This window comes from Macaca thibetana, chromosome 4 (genome assembly GCF_024542745.1).
Source record: "Macaca thibetana thibetana isolate TM-01 chromosome 4, ASM2454274v1, whole genome shotgun sequence".
Taxonomy (NCBI): domain Eukaryota; kingdom Metazoa; phylum Chordata; class Mammalia; order Primates; family Cercopithecidae; genus Macaca; species Macaca thibetana.
In genome coordinates this window covers 22,209,830-22,232,593 of record NC_065581.1, presented here as the reverse complement: position 1 = coordinate 22,232,593, position 22,764 = coordinate 22,209,830, and the positions used below count along the sequence as shown (strand labels likewise).

At 39.6% G+C, this 22,764-nt stretch overlaps 1 protein-coding gene across 2 annotated transcripts in view; it reads right to left on the bottom strand.

Moving 5' to 3' along the window:
- Positions 1-22,764, bottom strand: part of LOC126953309 (uncharacterized) — a 598,727-nt gene that overhangs the window by 30,816 nt on the left and 545,147 nt on the right. Inside the window, exon 13 of one of the 2 annotated variants that reach the window (XR_007725196.1) lies at positions 19,138-20,526. The exons of the other annotated variant lie outside the window; for it this stretch is intronic. The gene's annotated coding sequence lies outside the window, so the exon portion shown is untranslated. Of the gene's footprint in view, positions 1-19,137; positions 20,527-22,764 lie in introns of those variants that run through there. 2 annotated transcript variants of the gene reach the window in all.

Genomic DNA, 22,764 nt, shown 5'->3' with positions numbered 1-22,764 from the left:
CTGAGATTCTATGTCTTCCTGGTTTAATCTAGGAGGCCTGTACATTTCCAGGAATTTATCCATCTCCTCTAGATTTACTAGCTTATGTGCATAAAGGTTTTCATAGCAGCCTTGAATAATCTTTTGTATTTTGTGGCATCGGTTGTAATATCTCCCATTTCATTTCTAATTGAGCTTGTTTGGATCTTCTCTCTTCTTGGTTAATGTCGCAAATGGTCAATTTTATTTATCTTTGCAAAGAACCAGCTTTCTGTTTCATTTATCTTTTGTATTTTGTTTGTTTGTTTGTTTCAATTTTATTTAGTTCTACTCTGATCTTCGTTATTTATTGGGTTTGGGTTTGGATTGTTCTTGTTTCTCCACTTCCATGAGGTGTGACCTTAGATTGTTTATTTGTGCTCTTTCGGACTTTTTGATGTAAGCATTTAATGCTATGAAACTTTCCTCTTAGCCCTGCTTTTGCTGTATCCCAGATGTTTTGATAGTTTATGTCACTATTATCATTCATTACAAAGAATTTTTTAATTTCCATCTTGATTTCATTGTTGACCCAATGATCATTCAGAAGGAGGTTATTTAATTTCCATGTATTTGCATGGTTTTGAGGGTTCCTTTTGGAGTTGATTTCCAATTTTATTCCACTGTGGTCTAAGAGAGTACTTGATATAATTTTGATGTTCTTAAATTTACTGAGACTTGTTTTGTGGCCTATCATATGGTCTGTCTTGGAGAATGTTCCATGTGCTGATGAATAGAATGAATATTCTGCAGTTGTTGGGTAGAATGGTTGGTAAATATCTGAAAAGTCCATTTGTTCTAGGGTATAGTTTAAGTCCATTGTTTCTTTGTTAATTTTCTGTCTTAATGACCTGTCCAGTGCTCTCAGTGGAGTATAAAAGTCACCCACTATTATTGTGCTGCTGTCTATCTCATTTCTTAGGTCTAGTAGTAATTGTTTTATAAATTTAGGAGCTCCAGTATTAGGTGCATATATATTTAAAATTGTGATATTTTCCTGTTGGACTAGTTATTTTATCATTGTATACTGTCCCTCTCTGTCTTTTTTAACTGCTGTTGCTTTAAAGGTTTTTTTTGTCTGATATAAGGATAGCTACTCCTTGTTGCTTTTGGTGTCCATTCGCATGGAATATTTTTTCCACCCCTTTACATTAAGTTTATGTGAGTCTTTATGTGTTAGGTGAATCTACTGAAGACAGAAGAAACTTGGTTGGTCAATTCTTATCTATTCTGCATTTTTTAAGTGAAGCATTTAGGCCATTTACTTTCAATGTGAGTATTGAAATGTGAGTTACTATCCTATTCATTGTACTATTTGTAGCCTGAATACCTTGGCTTTTTTTCATTGTGTTATTGTTATACAGGTCCTGTGAGATTTATGCTTTAAGGAGGTTCTATTTTGGTGTATTTTGAGGATTTTATTTTTGGTTGTTATGTATTCATAATTATCACTTATTGAGGATATACTGTATGTTAGGTTTGCTTTAGTTTCTTCGTGTATTTTCTGCAATACCTACAACATTACTACATGATAGTGTCCTTATTATCATTTATAAAATCAAGGCCCTGAGGCTTTAAAGTTAAGTGACTGGATTACACAACTAGTAAAACTGGGAGTAGAACCTCAATTTGTTGAAATCCAAAATGTGCTTCACTAAGTCATACTCTCCTCTATTACTCAACAATCAATGGACACATGAGCAACTTAGTTTCTCAATCTTTAATTTGGCCTTGGCTTAAATATCCTTTCATAGGATTGTTACCAATATTAACAGTCTGGTTATCTTTAAGACAATATATATGCTCTTAAAATAGTCTTTCAAAGTAAATATTTTCATCAGTACTCTTACCAGTAGGGTTAGGAGGTTGGACTAATGAACTCTCAGTTCTGACATTTTCTAAATTGTAATTCTATTATACAACTGCATTAAGACATTAAGACAAGAAGACACATGAGAAATATGGAGAAGCATAATTCAGAGAGGTAATAAGTTTCCTTACAAGTTTAATGTCTTACTACAGCCTAATAGGTCTTGCCTTAGAAGTTCAGCCTCTTAATATTACTTTTCACATAACATACTCTTGACAGCATTTATTATTAATGATCATCTATGAGTTATGAAGGACAAAATCATGTGAATGGAATCCAAAAGTCAAACAACCGTCTCTCAGAAGCAATTGAACCTTATCCAACTGCAGCATAATTTTGGGAATGAGCTAAAGAGTAGCACTAAAGAAAATGCTTTGCTTGGGGTAGTGATTTAATCTCTAAGGAGTGCCACCAGAAATATAAATGGAGCAGGAGAGAGGAAAAAGTGGTCACGGTATTAAGAAACATGCATGGTCAGTCCCACAATAGGTCAGTTGTATGTGCAACCCTGAACTTTAAATCACATGGATTCTGAAGGCTTGGACGCAGATGTATTTCTTCATTCAACACTCCCTGGCTCCTCGGTATTGGCAAATTCAGATCTGTAAAGGGTCAAATGTGTTGAACTCCTGTCAAACTTTCCAGGGTGGGTTAAAGTCAGTAATTTTCTTCTTAATCCTGAGGCCACAGTGTGTTCAAGTTAGAAATCTACTCCATATGTTCATGATATTATTTCACAGAAGCTCCTAAAAGATTTCTTCATGAGAACTCTGTGAGGTTTCCAAACATCCCTGGCCTCTTAAGATTGGTTTAACTTCAACATTAGAAATAAAAACATCATTAGTTAACATCAGTATCTCTTATTGAGACTCTAGTATATGCAAAGCACTTTTTCATGCATTATCTCATTGAATTCTCACAACCAGCCAGCCAATTGGATGGAAGCATCTCCTTTTTCAGATACGAAGGCACAGATGGATAAACAGCAACTCAAATGTGTCCAGCTGGCTTATGGCCTCTGCTGAGGGCTGAACCTTGAGTCTATCTGGCTCCAAAGCTCATATCCTTTTACTACATCACACTGTTTCTAAAGCTGGTTTCTTTTTAGATTAGAAAATGATAGGTATTCTCTTGAAATATGGGATATGCCCTTGTTTAGAAAAAAAATGAAGTCCAGCAACATGTTCTCTGTTACCTATCCCCTTCCTTCCCCAGCTGACCTGCCGGCCATAGTGATATTGTAATGTTATTATCCTCTATAGAAAGGGTTCTTTGTTTGGGTCTTTTAAAACTGCAAACTAGTCATTCTGGGGGGAAAAAAAAAAGGCAAGCAGCTTGAATTTGTACCCGTAAGTTTGTTTGCATGCCCATTACTCGTGTCCCTTTTCTTTAAACTGAACTTGTCAAACTGTTTTTACAAGTATTGAAAATGTTGCCACCCATTTAATCTTCTCTAGAATAAAAATTCTAAATGGTTTTGTAGAGAACTGAAAAGTGCTAGTTTTGCTAACATTTGGAGAATTTGAAATTAAAATGGAAAGATGTTAAATGATCAAAAAGGCAAGAGAAATGTCACCAGAGCCAAGATTGCGTGCCCTGACTCACCAGCTCCATGGTTGCATTCTCACTGAAGTGTCTGGTATCTTGTACCTTAAGAAAACGCAAATTTGACTTATTCTTGCAAGATGTTAACAAAGTCAACTTTAAATCTAATAAAATAAAAAATATCCAGCAAATTCTCAAGTAGAAGAATTAAAAATAGGAAAATAAAAAGTCTAAAAGAAGCAAAAAAAATTTTTTATGCCATCCACTCCGTGCCAGAATCCTGCCAGGTATTTTAACCTAGTACCTTTTTCTCATTGTGACCCAACAAAGTAGGTTTTATTCTCATTTCATAAATGAGGCATCTGAGTTCTTCATCTGAGGTCATAAATCTTTTCCAAGGTCACACAAGAAGTAAATAGAAAACCTAGTATCAAAACTAAGTTCTAACTCCAAAACCCATTCCTTTTTCATTTTATTAAACTGTTGCCTTGAATTTTAAAATACATGAAATAGTCACTAAACTACATTTTCATTGACTAATAATTATTATGGGAGAATTCTTGTCGAGTAGTTCATAAAGCAGTAGAACTTGCCAAGTAAACACATTTTTAATGATGATGACCAAAGCATACTCATACATTTAAACAGGTGAGGTGATCATTATATTGCTCGCCTGTTTAAACAAGATTTTCATTCATTTAAGAAATATAACATGGCATGATGCATGTTTGGAAGAGATAAGACATACCTCTGAGCCACCATCTGAGGGGGTGAAGGCAGAGACCCATGATGTGAGAGGAAAGACAGTGATGCAAAATGTATTTTATCTCAAAGAAGCATATGCCTTGAGGTCTTTTCATTGAAAGCATTAAAGTCCGAGGGAAGAAGAAAAACTACAGAGCCTTTTCTTATTTTCCTCATCAACATGAAATGATTTATCTTACTTGCCTTATGTTTTATGCCAGAAATAGAAAACGTTGATAGAATAACTGTGCAAACACTTCCAAATAACTATTTCAAATAAGTTAGGAAAATATTATCTATCGAATCACTCTGATGCCATTAATATTGAAAAGAGAAACATCACACAGTTCATCCGAATCAGTGATCATTTAAGTAAAATACACTGACACAGGATTTTGCATTTTTCCTCTGTAAGAAAGAAGCATCAGTGGAAAGCAATAGAGGAACATAAACAAAACAGACCGTGATAAGAAAATAGGTGGTCCCAGAATCTGTGTGAGAAATCTCAGACTCACACTCTTGGCACCATTCCCCCTTGTGCCTCTTTGGAAGCTCTAGCTCCTCCAGATCTTGGCTGTTACTTTTTCCAAAAGACACAACTCATCTGACTTGATGTGAAAACCCACCCTTGGGTCATTATCACCAGGTAATGGCAAATGCAGAGAAAACCCTATGCTTCCAAATCCTGGATTCTCTCATTCCCTTGGAATGTGCCACTTTCCAGGAAGTGTTCAGATCCCTTACGTCAGTAAGCTCCTCACCAGAACTCTCAGCCCTACCCCATGCAAGTTTGCTGCACCTCTCTGAATCTGAAAGCAGGTTAGCACAGCCTGATCTTTCCCAAGTATGGAGAATTAAACCACAGGCTCTATTTCAGTGAGTCATCACTCCTCTTCTTGTCTATTCTATGTCTAGGAAGATTTGTTTGCTCTTGTTACTCACCAGTCTTGTACCACCAGACAGCTTGGCTGCCTCTCAGTTATTTCATCTATTCAACTAGCGTTTGGTCATCCCCCTCATCGTGATGTGCAGCAGATGGCTTGGGTTGTCCTCCTTCCTGCCCAGCAGAGTTGTGTTACAATAAGCATGACTTCAGTGCCTGTCAGCTAGCAGTGCTCCAAGCCACCACTTGCAAACTCCCTTCAGGCAATTTAATGAGGATGTTTAAGTGGTTATCTCAGTCCGTTTTCTGTTGCTTATGGCAGAATACTTGAAACTAGGTAATTTATAAAGAAAGGAAGTTTACTTATTAAATTTTGGAGGCTGAGAAATCCAAGGTTAAGGAACTACATCTGATGAGGGCCTTTCTTCTGGTGGGGACTCTGCAGATCCCCAAGTTGATTCAGGGCATCACATGGTAAGGGGGCTGAGTGTGATCGCTCAGATTTGTCTTCCTCTCTTACAAAGCCACCAGTCCCATTCCCATGATAACCCACTAATCCATTAGCTTATTAATCTATGAATGGATTAATCCTGCCCTCATGACCCAATCGTCCCTTAAGGATTCCACTTCTCAATACTGCCACATTGGAGATTAAATTTCAACATGAGTTTTGGAGGGGACATTAAAACCATAGCAGTTGTGCTACAACAACTGACTGTGAAACTCAGGAGTATAGTCTCTGGCATATAACAGTCTGAGACAGTTACACTGCCATCTTCCTCTTGACTTAACTTGGGTCTGAGATTCAACTTGGCATGCCCCATAGGCTGGTATTCCATAAAACATGCTACATTTTTTAATGTAGTTTTCTACTCTATGCCAACCAAATGCCATGCTATTCATACAAATTTAATTTAAAACAATCTGTAATAGTCCGTTTTCATGCTGCCGATAAAGATGTACCTGAGATCGGGCAATTTACAAAAGAAAGAGATTTAATGGACTTACAGTTCCATGTGGCTTGGGAGACCTCACAATCATGGTGGAAGCTGAAAGGCACATCTCACATGGCGGCAGACAAGAGAAGACAATGAGAGCCAAGTACAATGGGTTTCACCATATCAAACCATCAGATCTCATGAGACTTATTCACTACCAAGAGAACAGTATGGGGGAACTGCCCCCATGATTCAATTATCTCCCACCAGGTCCCTCTCACAACACATGGGAATTATGGGAGTACAATGCAAGATGAGATCTGGGTGGGGACACAGAGCCAAACCTTATCACTAAGCAAAATCCTTTATTCTTTCAAATATGCTTCTAATATCACACATCAACTTAGAGCAAGAAAACCTACCATATGGCTAGGATAATTGTTGGGAAAAATATTGAAAGACATTGTTTTATTCTACCAATCTTAACTTCTGTTTCTCACCACTGGTAGTATATTAGAATCCCCTATGGGACTTAAAAAAATTATAGATGCCTTAACTCCAGATTGCTGATGTCCCCTCCCAAAACATCAAGCTGCCATTCAAGCTTTTTCCATGTAGCAATATTGTAGCAATATTGTAAGGCTAATTCTGAGGCTCTAATAGAAATGTGGCTAACTAATGAATACCTTGAGCATCTCCATTTTACAGTGAGAAATATTACTGTAGCCATGAAATGTGTTCATATTCCAACCAGAGTTTGCCCTTCCCACTGGGGCAGAGGCTAAGAATTCCAGCTAGTAAATGGATAAATAGAATAAACATCCATGTAAATAATAAGGAAATTGCAATTAGGATCTGCTTTTAACACTTATACCTTTCTGTGATCGGCTGGTTAAACCATTCATCTTTTTTTAAAATAAAAGTGTGGTTCTCTTACAAGTCATTGCCTGAGTTATCCTGGATGCTCAGGTTACAAGAATAGATACATTCAGGCTATCTCAGATGTTAAATAAACACTGTAGGCCTATGAGAAAGGAAAGAAACTTCAAAACTAACTCTGCAATAGATACCAAAGATTGAAAGCAGAATGTTCTTTGTAATTTTTTAGGGTAGAATAGATGGTTCCTAGAGAGCAACTCTAGAATTCATCTCCTTAGCAAAGCATGGCATTGTGATCTGCACAGGAAAACTCGAAATGCTTCAAGTAGAAGGAATTTCATGTAGGAATTGGTTTCACAAGTGGTGAAAAGGTGAGAAGATCAACAGGCACTAGTGGGTCCCATTACAATAAACAATAATCTGCTGTCCCCCCGAGAGCTGGAAAGACAAAGAGAGAAGGTCGTGTTACAAGAAACCACAAAGCGTGGCCACCTGGGGGAAAGAGAACCATGGTGGGCCTGCCTGGTGGGAGGTCGCACTATCAAACGAGGTGCTTTCAGGCAGGAGCTGGAATCATAAAGGTTATATAGCCTCTGTCAGAGACACCAACCGAGTCAGGAAGAGAGGGAAAAATATGCCGGCTTTTCCCTTCTTCCTGCAGCCACATCTCCTACCAGTACCTTCCATCAGCTTAACATAACCAGGAGCTAGTGATAGACATCAGTGCTAGAGAAATACAGAGAATTAACCTGAGGGCAAAGAGGCAAATTTCAGCACAGAGGGTATCTGTGGCTCCCAGCTCTATCACTTCACCATCTTGATGATTCAGCATCTCAGTCTCTGTTTTATATGTTATGAATTCAAACTGACAAAAAGAGAGGGTATGTTTGGGTTGATTAGCCCTGCTCAATCTAAAGCAGTGTTATCAGGTACAGTTCTGTAGCAATACAGTTTCTATAAAACTCCTTTTCATTGAGCCACTTATTCAACAAGTTATAGAGTTCTTGACATGTCACTTGGTGTAAAGCAAGACAACTACCACACAAAGGAAACATCCACAGTTAATGTTCTCGGGAGAGGGACATGTTACATCTAGGAAGTACTTGGAGGTTTTTTGAGAAATCATCAATGTTATGAGCTGAATTTGTGCCTTTCTCCCAAATTCATATGTTGAAGCCCTACCCCCCAGCTGCTTAGAATGTAGCTGTATTTGGAGACAGGATCTTTAAGAAGGTCATTAAGTTAACATGAGGTCATATGGGTGAGCTTTAATCCCATATAACCAATGTCATATGGAAAAGACTAGGACACAGACACAGAAGGAAGACCATGTGAAGACAGAGGGAGCAGACAGACATATGCAAGCCAAGGAGAGAGGCCTCAGGAGAAACCAACCCTGTTGACACCTTGATCTGGGATTCCTAGCTTCCAGAATTATAAGAAAATTAATTTTTATTGGCTGGGCACAGTGGCTTACACCTGTAATCCCGGCACTTTGGGTGGCCAAGGCGGGTGGATCATGAGGTCAGGAGATCGAGCCCATCCTGGCCAACATGGTGAAACCCCGTCTCTACTAAAAATACAAAAATTAGCTGGGCATGGTGGTGTGCACCTGTAGTCCCAGCTACTCAGGAGGCTGAGGTAGGAGAATCACTTTAACCCGGGAGGCAGAGTTTGCAGTGAGCAGAGACTGCACCAGTGTACTCCAGCCTGGAAACAGAGCAAGACTCTGTCTCAAAAAAAAAAAAAAAAATTAATTTTCTTTGTTTGAACCACTCAGTTGGTGGTACTTTGTTATGGCAGCCCTAGTAACCTAATACAGTTGGCATATTAGGCTGAACTGTTTGTATAGATCAGCAGTATTTTGAAGGTCAATGGTGTGTACAGTATATTTAGTGATGATTAATTACTTCGGTCACCAGTTCTCTTTAACATTGGTCTTTGTGTTAGTCAGCAAGGGCTGCCATAACAAAATACCACAGACCAAGTGACTGAAACAATAGAAATTTATTTCTTCACAGTTCTGGAGGCTGGAAGTCCAGATTAAGTTGTCAGTCAGTTCAGTTTCTCCTGAGGCATCTCTCAGTTTGCAGATCACTGTTTTCTTACTGTGTCTTCATGGAGCCTTCACTCTGGGCAAGCTCATCCCTAATGTCTCTTCTTCTTTTTATAACGATACCAGTCATATTGGATTAGGGCCCCCTTGTCTGACCTCTTCTCAACTTAATTACCTTTTCAAAGGCCCTATCTCCAAATACAGTCTCATTGCGGGTTACAACTTCAACACATGAATTTTGAGGGAATATTACTCAATCCTTAACAGTCTTCAAACATGTAATCTTTTCTACTTTTAGTTGTAGCTATTAAAAGTGTTCGCATCTCGGCAGCAAAGATCTGTTCTGGAGACCCAGCTAGGACATCCCTTCTGAGTGTCATCAAGTTGATCACAAATTCTGATAGTCTTTAGTTCTCTAAAATGGGAATCCAAACCCTTATCTCACCATGTCATTGTGGAAATGTAATTAGATTGTTGATGAGAGTATTTTGTGAACTATGAATGATAAAGTTTCCTCATTGATATCCTCATGAGAATCCGTGTACCTCCCAATGTTTACTTCTATCTGGAAGGTCATCCTCCACATAATCACCAGGTCCAGTCTATTCTTTCCCCCATTGACACATTGCCTAGGTTCTGTTTCCCACTGGGCCTGGGTTTGGCTGGATCTTGCTTCCTACATCGTTTCCAAGATCATGACTATTTACAGTTTCCTCACCTATAAATGGGATAATAGTATCTGTTTCACAGGTGTTTTGAGGATTAAATGATTCAATAGCTGTGAAACACTTAAAACAGTGTTAACATATATTAGGCACTGTATAATTGCTGTTAACATCACCATCACTATTACTAGAATTGCAGATAACTTTTTTATGTAAGTGATGATGTTGTTACCCTATTTGATTCCCCTTTGTCAGGCTCATGCACCCACTGCCCAGCTGCAGCAGGTGTAGGTTGTCTCAGGTTCATACCTGCAAACTTTTCTAGAAGATTGCCCTTGATTGACAGGAATCGACTCCACTAAGATATCCGGGGATACTGTGTCTCAACCCCTGGAGGCAATCCATAGCCAATGACTGACTCATACAGTCCCCTCTGTGTAGGACAATCTCCGTGGTAGGATTCACTCTCTAGGATTCTGCGATGGGAAAAATCTGAGGCTAAATGTTTTCTGAAACCATGTCTTTGCCCAGCTTCTTTCCCTGCCCCACCTTGTTTCCCTTACCCCTTGCAGGATTCTCCTGAAACCACCCCCTCAGTGAATCACTTGCCCAAGAATTTGCGTGTCAGGCTCACAATCTAGGGAACCCAACCTGAGAAACTCACCTTAGAATTAGACCATGTTTTATATATTTTCTTGTCTCTACCATGATGTCTAACTTAATACCAGTCTCTTATTAGGCATTTAAACAAATGTTTTCTGGTTAATCAGTTGAAATAGCTTCAAAATATCTCCAGGAATAAAGACTGGTAATTTCAGTTTCAAAGACCTAGACATCAAGAATGTAGCTGCAAAATACAGAAACTGTGCAAAGGAAAAATGTGTTCACCTACCATAACAGCTGATGTAAATCACAGTTAGTTGGGAGCAGTGATTGGTATTAAACGTGAGTACTGCCAAAATGATAGGATCAAGTGTGTCATTTGGAAACTACACATACACCCAGAGAAAATGTGGAGAATATTGTCATTGAACACTGTCATATGCTTTGTGGATGGATTGTGTCATCTTAGTGACAGCACGTGCGGCAGAAACAGTCTCTGAGGAAGTCAGAGGACAGGTCTTTATCTCTTCAGTTCTCCTGAGATTATAGGAGCAAGTTTCAATTAAAGGCAATGAAAGAATGAAAGCATCTTACTCTACTGCGAACAACCAGAAGTTTCTACTTTAGTTCACCTTATCATATTTCACATTGACATAAAAGAAAAGTAAAATATTATTCAAGACATAGAAAGCCATAGGCATCTACAGTCGAATCGGCCTTGCCTTTCCTCTCATGGCTTCCTCATTACAATCACATAAAGTAACATAGGAAAGAACTTTTTAAACAGCAATGCGCCATGTAAGTACATGGTACTAAATGATTATTATTAATATTCTTTAAAAAATACATTCCCCATAGGTATACATTAGGTGTTTCAGATATATTAGTCAGAATTTGTTTAGTGGCAAGTGGTAGAATCCTAACTTCAACTAGCCCTAGCTTACTAAGTACTCAGTTATTGGGTACAGGGAGTTCTGACAACATCTAGCACAAGGCAGAATTCCTTAAAACTCACAGCAGAGCTGACTGGGCACAGCCCACCAGTAGGAGGAAAGGCACCAGCTGGCATGATCTATCGGGCATTTGAGAGGTACTACGACTTCGTAACTAGGACAATGCTATCCAATGACTATTGCTAAATATTAATGATATTCTAAATCCGTGGTTCTCAAACTCTGGCATGCATCAAAATCACCTGGACATTTGGCAACACACACAGATTTCTGGGCTCCAGTGTCATGTTTCTGATCAAGAAGGTCTGAGATAGAGCCAAGGAATTTACATTGTTAACAACTTCAAGGTGATGCTGAGGCTGCTGGCTCTGGGACCTTCCTTTGAAAACCACTCTTCCAGAAAAAATTAATGAAAAGGTGCAGGTGATTGACAGCCAATGAAAACCAAGTATGGAAACCCTCTGGCTTCTGTGGTCTCGCACAGGGACTCCACTTTCTACAACAGTAGGGAAGAAAAAACTGGGCCAGGGCCTGGTTTAAGGGTGGCCAAACAGAGGCAGGCTGTTAGATAAACATCAGCACCTGTTTGGGAAAATTGAGATCTTTCCATTTGAAATTGTAGAACCTGGACAAAGGCACCTCAAAATTTTGAACCCCAGAATGTTCTGCAACTTTGGAGCCTGCAGTGGTAGCCCATACCTCTCTAGTAGGAGCTGGAATTCCTCCCTTGTTTGAAAATAAAGGAGAGGCTTCTCTCCTGCAAGTTTCCGGGGACCCCAACCTCCAGCACAGGATTCATGGGCATTGATCCCTAAAAATACCCAATATGCCCAAATCCCTCTCAGCGTTTGCTTCTGAAAAACACAACCCACGACAGCAGCCTCTACGTGGTGATGACTGGACCCACAAACTCCATAGCTGTCAAAATTTTTTCCCATTTGCCTTTCAGCTTAATTTTCTCCCATTGATGATGGACTTTCTTAACCCTGTGTGTGGACAGCACAGCCACAGATGTATCACACTTATCATACAACAGCAATTCTGTGGCACAAGAATCTAAGACGCATCTCTTCTGATTCAGTTTGAAAAAATCCAGAGAAAAGCTCTTACTGGTCTTTTTACAGGTAGGAGTGGGGCAGGAGAGGGCTCTCCCCCGGCACCTACTAGAAATGTTGGGTGATGGTTCAGCAATTATTGCATCGCCTCTCTAAAAATGATAATTCGGCAGCTAGGGACAGTCTCCTGATGGTCCACACCTGTTAACATTAAGCGTGTTAATTGAATGCAGGCCCCAGAGAGAAGCCGTTTCTTGGACATGCGTGTTAAGAGACAAAATGGCATAGTAGGATGTTTTGGGGGACACACGTGACTGGAAAAAGGAAAAAAGCCTCAGATGGGCAGTGTATAACTCCAGATACACACTGCACACACTCAGTTCCAACAGGTAAGGAAACCACTGTGCATGCAGGAAGTCCACCCTAAGGGAAAAGTCATGGGAAAGAGGAGAGCCTATAAAGTCCTAGAATCAAGGTTAAAGGCCTTTTTTTTTTTTCCTTCTGTCTTCTCTTTTCTCTTTTTGACCTTCAGGCACTCACTTGGATCTCATCCAAGCGTTCTTTCCTTTCTTTCCTGTTCTAAAGCCTTTTAAATAAACTTCCATCCCTGTTCTGTTGAATTCTTTCTTCTGAAGAGACAAGGACTAAAGTTGCTACGGACCCATAGGGATACGCCGTCAGTAACTCGGATCTCTTCCACCGCTAACAGTCTGGCTTGGGTTATGTGCCACAAACCTTGGGCGAATCACTCAGTGTACCCAGAGCCATGAAGAACATGATACATGATAAGAGCATCCTGAGCCAAGCCCTCACTCCTGTGGCCAGGAGCCAAGGACTATCATAAAAAGGAAGAGAAGGTGTGAAATGGACAGGAATGACAGCAAGCAGTTCTGAGTGTGACTGATGCTAATTCACACCAAAGTCCTGTATGTCCTCCATTATTTTGATAGCTTAAAAAAGAGTAAAGGTGGGGGGGAATGCCTACCTCTTTTATCACAAATTTTCATATCTGAGGGGGTATGAAAATAAAAGTCATTAATGAATCTTGGTTGCAACAGACAGAAACCTAAACTCAAATTACCTTAAGCAAAAATTGGAATTTATCAGAAGGTTCACGTAACTACAGGAAGTAGAGTGGTTCAGCGGGCCACAGACTCTCAGATACCACCAAGCCCATCTTTCCCCTTGTCTCTTGCGTCAGCCTGTCACTCTGTGGCATCATGTCCTCTGACCAGCTTTCTCCACATAGCAGGGAACAAAAGAAGATGAAGCCAGCTGTTTCCTGTTTCCCAGCTTCATAATAAATGAGGAAATGCCATTTTTTTCCCCTTTCTCCAGGTTGAACAATGATAGGAAAAATGTTGATGGCCTGGCTTGGTTCTATGCCTAACTCTGGGAGCAATCGTATATAATCAGAAGAAAATTCTCCTAAGGTTGGATCAGATTAATGTCATTCTCATGATGAAAGGGGAGATGAATTATTTAAGGACATGGAAGAACTGGGAGAATTACATGGCTGGGAAGCCACAAGGAGAATTTCCCAAAAAAAGGGAATTGCATAACCTAGTAAAGCTGGAAGAATACCACACAGAGAAAACACTGACTCCATTTCAGAGAATACAACAACAGGGTTTGCTTTCTACAAGAAACAGGAGAAGTCACATGCACAAGTCTGCAAAGTGTATTACATAATGCACTCAAAAAAAGAAAAGCATACATTTTTATTCAATCTTATCTGCTTTTGTAAAGATACACACACACACACACACACACACACACACACACACAAACAGGTTATAGGATGTGAGTACCTAAAAGGACACTTACAGACCACTAGCTTCAATCTCATTACTTTTTAGATGAGGCAGCTAATGTCTACAGAAAAGTGACTCATTTAAAGCCACTACTTGGTGGCAGTTACCATGACCCCAAGTCCAGTGCTCTTCCTATTTTGCCTAATACAGAAGCCTGATCCAAACTTGTTTAGTAAAATACTTCCAACATTCTGGAAAATTATTTACCATATTCCCTGATGTTCAGTGCTGTTGCAGTTTTGAATCATTTTCTCTGTGCACACAAGTTTTTCAATGGGAAGCTAATAAAGGTTAAAATACCATTGGAGAATAGGGGCAAAAATAATTTTTTAAAATTTATATTCAGGGGTCCAGGTTATAATCCTAATGTACTACACTCTGCCTTAATTGCATAAGTGGCAATTTAATTATTTAAATTGTAATCTATCTCAAAACTACTGACTTTCGTATTTTATACTCTGTGTTTCTGCAGAGCAGTGGAAAAGCCTGGCAGAAAGGGAAAGAAGAGGGTGGACCATATCTATGTTCAGACAGAGAAAGGAAAAGACATGTATTAGTCAGTTTTCACACTACTATAAAAAAAATACTCAAGATTGGGTAATTTATAAAGGAAAGAGGTTTAATTGACTCCATTCCACATAGCTTAGGAGGCCTCAGGAACTTACAATCATGGTGGAAGGGGGAAGCAAATACATCCTTCTTCACAAGGTGGCAGGAGAGAGAATTGCAGAGCAAAGGGGAAACAGCCCCTTAGAAAACCATCAGATCTTGTGAGAACTCACTCACTATCATGAGAACAGCATGAGGGAACCTCCCCCATGATCCAATCACCTCCCACAAGGTCCGTCCTCCAAAACGTGGGGATTACAATTCAAGGTGAGGTTTGGTGCGGGGGGAGGGGGGATGGTACACAGAGCCAGACCATCTCAGGACATTTAGCATAGAAAACAACACCAGAAAAAGTTAACTTGATGCTAACTAGTCTGAAGGAAAAAGTAAATCTCACCTAAGTTCAGTCTTAATGCTTTTAGAATTATTAATTGTAAGTATAATTGAGCTCTTCTCATCTCTCAGAGTATTCAAATACCTTAAAACCTCAAATAGAATTACTAAAACATTGTAGGGATGCACTTTACAGCTTGTATGGCAAAAGTTGTCTTTTTGCAATGTCAATTTACAGAACGAAAAGCAAAAACAAACAAAATGTCCAGAAGTACTTTGTGCTCTTTACAACTGAGTTTACTCTAGAGTTTGAATATCAAGTCTCAGGTGGCAGCATATTTGGAAGTAGTCAGCACATGGATATTTAAAGCCAGTGAATCAAAAGAGATAGGTCAGGGAATCAGGGCAGATAAAAGTCATGAAAATCCAGGCCTGTGTCGTGCCAACATGAGAGGTCTAGGAGATGAGAAACACAATAAACTGAGAAGAAAATGACAGTGAGGTAAAGGAACCAAGCGAGAATAACAGCTTAAAATCCAAGTGAAGAAAGCATTTCAATTTGTTTGAAGTGGTCAACTATGTCAAAAGATGGAGTAAGATGAAAAGAGAGAATTGATTTTTGGCTTTGGCTTTGTGGGAGCTGGAGATCTTGACAAACACTAATTCATAGGAGTGATATAAATACAACTTTAATTGGAGGAGTTCAGGAGAAGATGGGAGGAGAGGACATGCAGCCTGTCAATTATATGAGCTTAACTATAAAGGGGAGCAGAGAAATGGGGAGGTAGCTATAAGGAGATGTATGGTGTATGAAGATTTTCTGTCTTACTAAGACAGAAGATATGAGAGCATGTTTTGATGCTAATGAGATGATCCAGTAAAGAAGTGGAAATTTATAATGCAAGAGAAAGGGAAGCCAACTGTGGGATGAGTAACTTTGAGTAGGCATAGAGAACAAGATCCAATGCACACATGACCAAATAGTTCTTAGATAGGAGTAAGAACAGTTCATCTGAAGTAGCAGGTGGGACAGTAGAATAGATGGGCCAAGATGCCGGTAGGTTGGTAGAGTTGGTAGGGAAAGTGTGTGGGAGTGCTTTTCAGATTGCTGACATTTTCTCAATAAAATAAAAAGTAAAGTCATCAGCTGAGAATGCAATGGGGGAGAAAGTGATGGGAAATTGAGAAGAGAAAAGGTATGAAATACTCATCCAAGGCAGTGAAAGAGTGAAAGGCTTGCGAGGGATATAATGGGAATAACTAAATAAGTAGGATCCATTCAGGGGTTTTTATGCTTTTCTCCAGCAATATCCACTTGCCTATTCACAAATATGAGTGTGTTTCAAGAATGTCAGATTTTACATAGGTTAAACTCTGCCGAGAGAGAGGGCTAAGTAATTGAGGTCGTGTGCACAAAAGTAGTTAGAGTGATAAACTATGGAATCTAAGCTGTGTACAGAGAAAAATAAGAATGTGTGTTTTGAGGAAAAGCAAAAGGTAGGGTTAGCAGAATTGTTGGAGTTGAGATACCAGCAGAAATAAATTGGAAATATAGGGGATGGTATTTGGAAAGAGGGCTACTCAAGATTTAGTTTATACAAGGGGTACAGTTATCAGCAGCAACCAATATAAAACCAAGGGAATGGATGGCTAAGGTAAGTTGAGAGACAAAATCACTGAAGGAGAAGCCAAGGAACTAACAGTCCATGGTATTGACAGGATCAACTACATGTGTGTACACATTAAGAGAAGTGATGCTATATTGCAGTAACAACCTCAGTGTTTCAGTGGTAACAAACCTCCACACTTCTAATGCACACAAAGTTGAAGCTCAGCAACTCTCCAAGGCTAGTCTCTCCACTGAGTTACTTAAGGAGTCAGTTTTGGGTTCTGCATTTCAACATGTGGCATCTATAGTCACTGTTGAAAAGGAAGCAAGAGAATGGGGATGGCACGTGGACTCTTAAATACTTTGCCTCAGCAATGATACTCATTATTTCCACTCACCATATCATTGCCTGGAACCAGTCATACAACCCCACTACCTGTACCATGTCCAGTAACACGGAGAGTATGTCTGGCTGCCACAGTGTAGACAATTTCTCCTTAAGAGTTATCAAGGAGTAACACGTGAGGGAAAGGTGGTGAACTGGGTGCTAAATTCTTCAAAGAATGACGGGAATTCACCAAGAAGGTTAGATGTTACTGCAACAAAACAATTAGTAGGTAGTCTAGACTGTTGGCATAAGAAGCCAAGGCACTGTGGGCTCATCTGCTAGAAATTACCTTCTCTTTATACTAAACTCTGTCTGAAATCTGTGTACATGACATCAAATATCTGGATATTAATGAAATATTCAATCATCTAGATCTTTCCTAAGGCATTAAATCTTAAGCTACTCAGAAATGGGCTGTTGATGAATCTGATTAATACAGAGTTAGCCATATTTCCTCAGTGGATTACCAGGCTTTAAAGAATGAAAATATGGGAATAATAAAATCTTACTGAACATAATTTATTTTTTCCTTGATGATTTAGAAGGTACCTTTAGCTCCTGTGGTGACTTAGGGACATTCCTATGAACATCAATCACAATTGAACTGCGGATATGCAAGGCAATAACTCATGTGGGCTCTCTGCACACTTGGAGCTCAAGCAGGGCCGCAGGAAGAGTAATGACAGTGGGGAATGGAAGGGTCAAGAGCTGGGGAAACTAGCCAGGTGGCAGGGCTTACTCTCAAGGGTAAAACCAGCAGTTGAAATAATAAAGTTCAAGGAGATGAGGGACCTTGGGTTTTAATCAGGGCTGATATGTACATCCAAGCAGTACCCTCCAGGTGCTGGTAACACAAGACCAGAAATCTCCACTTACCATGCAGGCAGATCATATGTCTCCAATCTAAGAGGTTAATTGGTTGGAAGCAGATGTGGAGTATCCAACTATTGGGATTTCTTTCTAAATCGTGGTTTATTAACCTGGCGCTGGGCCTTTCAAAGGCCAAACAAGCTGCTAATCATTGTGAGGTCCAGGACAAGGGTCTGATTCCAGCAGGAAATTGAACGGCAAACCAGGAAACCAGGGAGTTAAGCACAGGAGGAGAGGTGGGAAGAAGGGCCTCCACTTAATGAGCATCCCAGATCTCAGGCTTCAGCGAGCATGTTGATTCCAGAGTACGGTCACCTGGAGATTAGATGGGGCCTCTACTATGGTTTCAAGGAGGAGACAGAGGAAAATAAGGAGAAAGTGTCTTGGTTGGCTTTGGGTAGGGCCTAGCATAGAGCTCATTTTTCCTGAGAGGGAGGGAGGGACAGGTTGGAGAATGAAGAAACTGACATGCAGAAGTAAAAGGCAAGGAAAATTCTGATTTACTCTATTGGAATGCCAGACAGAAGTGCTCTCTTTGGAGGCTGCACTATTACATACCCCACCCCATCTGTTTCTCAAGGGCTGTACTTCTGCTCCTCTATTTGGAGGCTAGGCAATATTCAAGTTAGGACAACGGAAGGAGATTGTTTTTGTAACGCAACTTAATTCACAAAAAAGAGTCAAAGAATGTTTTTAGTTCAATAAAAGATTTACTTAAATTCTTATTTGTCTTATAGATGTTTCGTCTTTTTTAATCCCATACTTAAAACCTTGTGAATCTAAATCTCCTGCTGTCTCCACCATGGAAAACCAGATGGAACTGAAACTGGACCAAAGAACTAAGGACAAAAGGAAGTAGGTGCCTGCAAGGGGCATGGTGGGAGGCAGGTGTAAGAGATTTAAAAGACTAAGGAGTATGGGGGGGAAACTGTGAGGATAGGGGAATGGGGTGGGGAAAGGAGGAGGGAGGAAGGGAAGAGGAGGAGCAAGACACTAGTTGGGGGAGGAATTCAGATATACCAGTAGAAAGAGACTGTGCAGAAGCCCCAGGAATCCATTAGGAAGCCCACCCACTAAGGAGTGAGCTAGATGCCCTGAATGAGGTAGAAAAGTATTCCCAGATGTGTGCTCCCCGCTCCAATCTCCCCCCTCCACCCAGCAGAACAATCAAGAGAGGAAGCCGGGCAATGCAGAGGAAATAAGACATTTTCAAAGACACAAGTCAGAGTTGCAGAATTGCTAGTGCTGTCAAGGTAAATTTTATTCAAGTACTTCTTTTTACATAAAAAGGGCCAGTTAGAGTTATTTGTGTTTTAAACTTATTTTATTTTTCTTTATTAAAGTATAAAAAGGTACATAATTTGCCCTAAATCTTTAGGTTCAATTTGCAAATCTTCTCATCTATTTCTAAAATGAGTAAATGTTATATAAAGCAGAACAGGTTTTGCAGGGAACTTGGATTAGTGTTTGATCAACTCAAGTTACACAAAGTAAATTCCCCTTAAAACAACCAATCTCATTTTAAAAACTTAGTTAATTAAATTCCTTTAATTTTAAACTTCATTTATAAATCAAAGTACCCTATCTCATATGCCTGAGTGGGTAAATTTATGAGCTTAACAAGCAAAATCTTTCCAAGTTCTGAACAAATCTTTAAAGTTTAAATACATTAAAATGACAAATATAGCAAGTCTTTTAAGCATGCCAATACTGATTACAAACTTACTGGTATGCATTTCGACAAGAATGAAAAATTACAAGAATCAATTGCATGTTTAAAATTGGAATCAAGAGGCTGATTTCTCAGATTTCATTTCAAGCCTTCCAATTCTAAGTGTGGTCAGAGGGGCAGCCGCATGGGAACACCTGGGGCTCATTAGGAACGTGGACTCTCAGGTCCCAGGAGGAACTACTGACTCAGCGTCTACAGCATTAGTCAAAGAGAGGGCAGGAAAGGGGTATTTCCTTCAGTTTTTGAGCTGATATAGGTGCCAGGGTGATATGGTCCATCGATTCATCCATTTCTCCTTCTCTTTCTTCGGTTCTAGTAGCATACAACAATCCAGAAAGCAAATCATATCTTAAATCTCATATTAAAGTTTTTTAACTAGAAGCAGCAGAAATACTGTGGTTTAAAAGAACCAAGTGGTGCTGGTGAAAGATAGGTCTGGTTGATTTTAAGAACCATACTGGGCATAAAAGGAAGAGAAGTAATTTTTCTTAAATGGACCCCCTCGCTGAGTGGAAGTTACTGCCTGAATCAGCTGCACACAATATAAACTCCTGGCAGGAGTTGCTCTGAGTGAGATATCAAAGTCTTCTAGAAAGTGGGATGGGCGCTGTGACGAGTTGGTATAGCCACGTTTTTTGAACTGAAAAGGATAAAAAGATAAATAGAAAGGCACACTGAGAATGTCACATAATTAAATACCTGGCCAAAATGAGCAAGAGCTACCTTACCCTGAGCCTAGCTGGGTCAGTGTGCGATGCTCACCTGGAAAGAGGAATAAGATCAAGTAGGTGTAAAACTCTCACATAAAGGGTCTTACCATGTGGGGTTCAGGGCTAGCCTGCTGACATAATAGTGGCACTGGAAAGCAAAGTCCTGCCACGGTCCTTCCATCAACAATGGAAACATGGAGACAAGGTCCTCCAAAAGCCGGGTACACTGGAGAGGCAAGGCCCCTACTGGGGCTTAAGAAGGAAGAGAAAGGTGACAGAATCAGAACAGACCATGTTGGAGGCTTCACAATACCTGGGAGAAATACAGAATTTGGGCCTGGGCACAGTGTCTCATGCCTGTAATCCTAGCACTCCGGGAGCCAAGATGGGAGGATCACTTGAGCCCAGGAGCTTGAGATCAGCCTAGGCAACCTAGAAAGACCCCCATCTCTACGAAAATAAAAAATAAAAAATTAGCTGGGTGTGGTGGCACATGCCTGTAGTTCCAGCTACTTGGGTGACTGAGGCAGGAGAATTGCTTGAGCCCAGGAGTTTGAGGCTGTAGTAAGCCTTGACTGAGCTTGTGCTGAGACCCTGTCTCAAAAAAAAAAAAAAAAAAAGAAAAAGAAAAAGAAAAAGAATTTAGGAGATGGAGTCTGAATAAACAAAGCAACATTCCCTGGTGCCATGCAAGGCTGCCTCTGCAGAGGCATTCCTGTGCTTAGCTTGGTTCTAAGGCAGCTACACACACAGTGAAGGAAGCTGCTACTAGGAAGCAGGGATGCTCCCTCTGGGCACAGGAAAGCCTGAAGTCTCCTAGGCGCCCTAGGGCAGAGTAAGATGAATCCAATGGTCAGAGGGGACTGCGTTCTTGTAGAAAGGTCCAAGGACTTCCACTGGAAAGTCAAATGTAGGTGCCAGTCTACTTTTTGCAACAGCTGTTGCAGTTTAGGACACGAGTTAAAAAAAAAAAAAAATTAGTTTTATTGGACAAAGTCCAAAAAACTAAATACTGACACCAAAGCAAACCAAAATTCTGTTCATTTTCTGTTCATACTGGGCTGCTAACATGCATGCCACACCCAACTGTTTTAAATTTGTGCCCAAAGAGAATTCCTTATAAATAAAATCCATATTCCCCTGGCACCCTTTAAGTCCTGGAGGCAGAACTTCATGTTCACCCTAGTATCATTTTGGCTCCTCTGTCTTTGTAAACGACTACAACTACCAGAAGTCTAGTGGCTCACATTTCCCCTGGAGGCTTTTGTTATGTAATTGCTAGATTAAAATAATTTTGTGTAGGAATAAATTTAAATGAAACATGTTTTCATTCAAGGTCCAGAGTGAAATTACAGACTTGGTGTGCCTACAATGTTCAGTTCAGTCGTATTCTTTCCAATGTCTTTTTTTTTTTTTTTTTCCATTTGTGCTGGACTGGCCAGATTTATCAGAACCTGTTTGAAACCAAGGTCATGTCTGTAATAGACAAATTAGTCTTAATTTCAACAATCGATATGCTTTTGAAAATCACTGCAAGGACAAACTAATAATTTTGAGAATACAGAAGTGTTCCTTTTGATAACAAGGTATCTGGAATAACAGTGAAGATTTTAGCCAATTAATCAATTTTCTACACAATGCTAACTATATAAATAGCTTAAAACAAATATATCAGTTGATTTAAATTTTAAATATTATTGTTCCTGAATACAAAATAGTTTTCAGGCACAAAAAATAAGAAACTACTGGCTAAAAAGGGGTCATCCCTATTGTTTCAATTGGAATATTACTATAGTCTGTTGCTGACAAACAATGTCATTAGGTTTTTCTCATGAGGGTTAATTAATGGTAACAACTAGTGACTGAGATTAGAAGGGAGAAGGTGAGAACAAAGTTCTTTCTTGAGCTGGAAGATGCTTCCTTTATATATTTGTAGGCTACAAAATTGAAAAATAACTTACCATTAGAATTACACTACAGTGGGCTATGACATATAATGTATTTTTCTTTGACTTAAAAATTTTCCACCACCAAAGATGGATTTATCCTCAGGCCACTTGCGTGCTACACCAGTGGACCTGTAACTTAAGCGGTTGCTCTGCTCAGGGGAGAATTATTGCTTCCTATTAATTTATGGTTTAGAGAATGTTTGGCGATAAAGCTGAAAAATTAATTTCAGATTGTTCCCAGAAGGGTTGCTTTTAATAGTTCTGTTAATTCACTTTGGGGGGAATCCCTATTAAAGTTTATGAAAATGGCAAAGACTCACTAGCCCATCTCTAATCTAAATTTTATTTGAAACAGACCTCATCCTTCTAATTAGAGTTGTTAGAAGCCACTTTAATTTTGTCAATAATAATTAACATTTCTATAGTACTTCAGTTTACAAAGCACTTTATCATAATCTATTAAGTTTTGGAATCATTACAGTAGTCTAATGAAATAGTGTATTCATTTCTTATTACTGCGACAACAAATTACAACAAACTT